Genomic DNA, 6,000 nt, shown 5'->3' with positions numbered 1-6,000 from the left:
ACAAGAGAGACATCTGGAATAAATGAAGTCATAGAAGGAATGGACCTAACAGATATATACAGGACATTTCATGCAAATGCTGCAGATTATACATTCTTTTCAGCAGCACATGGAACATTCTCTAAAATAGACCATATATTAGGAAACAAAGCAAGTGTTAACAAATTCAGGAAGATTGAAGTAATTCCTTGTATTCTATCTGACCACAATGGAATTAAACTACAAATCAGTAGCAAGAAAGGCTATAGAGCATACACAAAAGCATGGAAACTAAACAATACACTACTAAATGATGAATGGGTCAATGAAGAAATCAAGAAGGAAATCAAAAAATGTATAGAGTCAAACTATAATAAGAACACAACATACCAAAATCTCTGGGACACAATGAAGGCAGTACTAAGAGGTAAATTTATAGCCTTTAGTGCCTATATTAAGAAATTAGAAAGGTCGCAAGTAAACGACCTAATGCTTCACCTTAAAGCCTTGAAAAAGAAGAACAAGGCAAACCAAAAATCAGTAGATGGGAAGAAATAATAAAGATTAGGGCAGAAATTAATGAAATAGAAACAAAAAAAAAAAAACAATCCAAAGAATTAATGAAACAAAGAGTTGGTTCTTTGAAAGTTTGATAAACCCTTAGCAAATCTGACCAAAAGAAAGAGAGAAGAGACACAGATTAATAAAATCAGAGATGAAAAAGGTAACATCACAACAGATTCCAGAGAAATTCAAAAACTCATAGGGACATACTATAAAAACATATACTCCACAAAGTATGATAATCTGAAAGAAACGTATGATTTCCTTGATTTATATGGCCTACCTATATTAAATCAAGATGAGATTAATCACTTAAATAGAACTATAACAAGCATGGAGATCCGAACAGTTATCAATAATCTCCCAACTAAAAAAAGCCCAGGCCCAGATGGATTCACTGCTGAATTTTACCAGACCTTCAAGGAAGAGCTAACACCATTGTTTCTTAAGCTTTTCCAGGAAATAGAAAAAGAAGGAATTCTACCAAACTCCTTCTATGAGGCCAGCATCACCCAGATACCAAAACCAGGCAAAGATAGAACAGAAAAAGAAAATTACAGACCAATCTCCCTCATGAACATAGATGCAAAAATTCTCAACAAAATATTGGCAAACAGAATACAAGAATATATCAAAAAAATCATTCACCCTGACCAAGTAGGCTTTATCACAGAGATGCAGGGATGGTTCAGTATACGCAAATCTAAAAATGTAATGCTTATATAAATGGTTTGAAGGACAAAAATCACATGATCATCTCATTAGGAGCAGGAAAAGCATTCGACAAAATCCAACACCCCTTCATGATAAGAGTCCTATAGAGACTGGGAATAGAAGGAACATATCTCAATATAATAAAAGCTATTTATGACAAGCCTACAGCCAACATATTACTAAATGGGGAAAAACTGGAAGCTTTTCCACTAAAATCAGGAACAAGACAAGGGTGTCCACTGTCCCCACTTTTATTTAATATAGTTTTGGAAGTCTTAGCCATAACAATAAGGCAAGAAACACACCTAAAAGGCATGCAAATTGGAAAGGAAGAGATCAAGTTATCATTATTTGCAGATGACATGATTCTATACATAAAGGACCCTAAAGACTCTAGTAGCAAACTGTTAGAGCTGATCAAAACCTACAGCCATGTAGCAGGATACAAAATAAGTACACAGAAATCAGTAGCCTTCATGTATGCTAACAACAAACACACAGAGGATGAAATCAGAGAATCATTCCCATTCACAATTGCATAAAAAAATAAATAAATAAAGTTGCCGGGTGTGGTGGCGCACGCCTTTAATCCTAGCACTCGGGAGGCAGAGGTAGGAGGATCGCCGTGAGTTCGAGGCCACCCTGAGACTACATAGTCAATTCCAGGTCAGCCTGAGCTAGAGTGAGACTCTACCTTGAGAAACCAAAAAAAAAAGGACCTTTGAATAAACCTAACCAAGGAAGTAAATAATCTCTACAATGAGAACTTTAAAACACTCAAGCAAGAAATTGCAGAAGACACTAGAAAGTGGAGAAACATCCCTTGTTCCTGCATTGGAAAAATCAATATTGTGAAAATGGCAATCTTACCAAAAGCAATCTACACATTTAATGCAATCCCTATCAAAATTCCTAAGGCATTCTTCATGGAAATAGAAAAAAACAATCCAAAAATTCATTTGGAATCACAAAAAACCTCGAATATCTAAAATAACACTGAGCAACAAAAATAAGGCTGGTGGTATCATCATACCTGATTTTAACCTATACTACAGAGCCATAATAACAAAAACAGCATGGTACTGGCACAGAAACAGACATGTAGATCAGTGGAACAGAATAGAGGACCCAGATGTAAGTCCAGGTAGCTATAGCCACTTGATATTCGATAAAAATGCCAAAAATACTCATTGGAAAAAAGACAGCCTCTTCAGCAAATGGTGTTGAGAAAACTGGATATATATCTGTAGAAGGATGAGAATAGATTCTTCTCTCTCTCCATGCACAAGAATTAAGTCCAAATGGATTAAAGACCTTAACATCAGACCTGAAACTCTGAAACTGCCAGAGGAAAAAGTAGGGGAAACCCTTCAACATATTGGTCTTGGCAAAGACTCTGAATACAACCCCAATTGCCCAGGCAATAAAACCACAGATTTATCACTGGGACCTCATGAAATTACAAAAATTTTTCACTGCAAAGGACACAGTGAAAAAAGCAGAGGCAACCTACAGAATGGGAAATATCTTTGCCAGCTATATATCTGATAGAGGATTAATATCTAGGATATACAAAGAACTCAAAAAGTCAAATTATAAAGAATCAAAGAAGCCAATCAAAAAATGGTCTATGGAGCTAAATAAAGCATTCTCAAAGGAAGAAATACGAATGGCATATAAGCATCTAAAAAAATGTTCTACGTCACTAGTCATCAGGGAAATGCAGATTAAAACTACATTGAGATTCCATCTCACTCCTGTCAGATTGGCCACCATCATGAAAACAAATGATCATAAATGTTGGCAGGGATGTGGAAAAAGAGGAACCCTTCTACACTGCTGGTGGGAATGCAATCTGGTCCAGCCATTGTGGATATCAGTGTGGAGGTTCCTTAAACAGCTAAAGATTGATCTACCATATGACCCAGCTATAGCACTCCTAGGCATATATCCAAAGGACTCATCTCATTTCCTTAGAAGTACGTGCTCAACCATGTTTATTGCTGCTCAATTTATAATAGCTGGGAAATGGAACCAGCCTAGATATCCCTCAACTGATGAGTGGATAATGAAGATGTGACACATTTATACAATGGAGTTCTACCCAGCAGTAAAGATAAATGAAGTTATGAAATTTTCAGAAAAATGGATGGATCTGGAAAGGATTATACTCAGTGATGTAAGCCAGGCCCAGAAAGCCAAGCACCACATGTTCTCCCTCATATGTGGATCCTAGCTACAGATTATTGGGCTTCTGTGTGAGAAGGAAAATACTTAGTAGCAGAGGCCAGTAAGTTAAAAAGGAGATATAAAGGGAAGGAAAAGGAAGGCAGGAGGGTATTTAATAGGTTGGTATTGTATATGTAAGTACAATGATTGAGATGTGGAGGTAATATAATGGAGAATGGAATTTCAAAGGGGAAAGTGCAGGAGGGGGGAGGGTATTACCATGGGACATTTTTTATAATCATGGAAAATGGTAATAAAAATTGTGAAAAAAAGAAACACTTATCTTACACAAAGAATGTCAAAGGCACTATTCTGAGTGATTCCTTCCATATAAATTTCTGTAGGAAATAAATCTTCAGCAACAGAAAGAAGGCAAGAGGTAGTCAGCGGCCCAAGGCCCAAAGGTTGGGTGGGAGCATACTATGAGTGTCAGAAATGCTCCAGAGTTCATGACCATGATTATATGTCTGACATGTTTGTTAAAATTCTTCAAATTGGCTGGGTATTGTGGTGCACACCTTTAATCCCAGCACTTGGGAGGCAGAGGTAGGAGGATGGTCGTAAGTTCAAGGCCACTGGTCAGCCTGGGCTAGAGTAAGACCCTGCCTCAAAAAAACAACAAAAAAAAATCATCAAATTGTACAGATAAAGGTGAATTTTATTACATGTAAATTATTATTCAATAAAGCTAATAAAATATATACACTTTATTAGTAAAACAGAAAACTTCAGAATGTATGAAGAGTTTAAAATTTTAAGAAAACCCAATTGGGGGAGTGTGATTTAGTACAATGTTAGAATGTTTGCCTGGCAAGTTCAAGGCCCTGGATTCTGTCCCCAGCATCAGAAAAGAGAAAGAAAGAAATGGGGGGAAGAAGGAAAATAAACCCCAATATCTGCGTATTAAAATTATGTTTGAATGACTGGAAGTTTTGATATCAAAATCACAAAATAAGGAAGCAAGTGTGAGGATACAGAGCGATTACCTTTAGTTCCAGTATTCAGGTTTTTAAGAAAAGTTCATTTAGACACTACGCACACACACACAATTAGAGTTAAATTTAAACAACAACAGTAGCTAGTGTTTGGGTTTTTCTGCTGCACTGGGTGAGTACTGGAGATAACAGAGTGAAGGTCTGTCTGCCCATCCCACAGGCAGGTGGCTCCTTGATAGCAAACAGGCTCTGCCCACTCTCCAGCTATGAGAGCTATAAGCAGGCCTGCTTTTGTGTCCCCCTGTATTTGCTGCCCCTAGTGGTAAATCTGAGCAGATGCAGCCTTTTTCCAGGCAACAGCTCAGGAAGATGCCCTTGGTATCAGAAGGACTGACTGTAGGTACATGCAGGCTGGAGAGCTGGAGCCTGGGAGCTGCAGGCTCAGAGGTGGTAGGTGAGTCCTGGAGATGTGCTGCCTCTGGATATTTGTCCCAGGGAGAGTATGTACATAGGGTAAGACTAGAATAACCATAACCTCTGGCTTTGTCCTCAAGCTAGTCTCCCTCAAATGGGGGGAATAGTCTGGCAGAGGATGGGCCCTGACACTTCAGAATGGATGTCTACAGACAGAGCCCATCCTCATCCTCTGCTAGTGACAACTGAGCAGCCCCTGACCACTATCACCCCTGCTTTGTGTGACCCAGCCATGCATGGGCCCAGGCCACCCAGCCATGAGTAAGCCACACTCAGTGGTTTCTGTTCAGGGTGGGAGTTCAGAATAGGTGACTGGAATTGTCTGTTGAGCTGGAATTGAGGGTCGAGGTAAAGGCTAGATTGTAGGATTGATGTGATGTTGATTTTGCCACCAAAGTTCATATGTTGGACATTGAATGCCTAGTGAGACAGTGTATAGAGGGGACCTGCAGAGGGTGATGCGGTCATTAGGGCTGCAGCCTCCCGAGTGGGTGACTACTGTTCCCTCTCTGTTCTGCCATGCTCGGTTTCGTGTGGGTGTGAGGTGTGTGCGTATGTATGTGCATTGGGTGTGGGTGTGTCGTGGTACATATGGAAGTCAGAGGATAACTCTTCGGTGTCAATCCTCACCTCCCACCTCCTTGGAGGCAAGCTTTCTCTCTCTTTTTCTCACTGTCACTGTTTTTATTTTAATATTTATTTATTTGCAAGCAGAGAAAGAGAGAATGGGCTGCCAGGGCCACCGTCCTCTGCAAATGAACTCCGGATGTATGCACCACTTAGTGCACCCAGCATTGTGGGAACTGGGGAATTGAACCCACGTCACTGGGCTTTGCAGGAAAGGACCCTAAGCACTGAGCAATCTCTTTAGCCCACCGTCGCTGTTTGTTGTGCTGTGCTTATCCTGAGAAATTATCCTGTCTCCACCTCCCATCTTTCTCTCAGTGCACTGGAATTACAGAAGCCCTTCAAGGCTTCTCGTTTTTTTTACATGGGATCTGGTGGTTGAACTTGGGTACTAAGCCTTGAGTGTCAGCTCCTTTATCAACTGAGCCATCTCTTCACTAAATGCAGGAGCTTGACCTTGGAATTGTTGACCTCCAAA

This window comes from Jaculus jaculus, chromosome 16 (assembly GCF_020740685.1).
Source record: "Jaculus jaculus isolate mJacJac1 chromosome 16, mJacJac1.mat.Y.cur, whole genome shotgun sequence".
Classification (NCBI taxonomy): domain Eukaryota; kingdom Metazoa; phylum Chordata; class Mammalia; order Rodentia; family Dipodidae; genus Jaculus; species Jaculus jaculus.
This window is presented reverse-complemented; position numbering follows the sequence as displayed.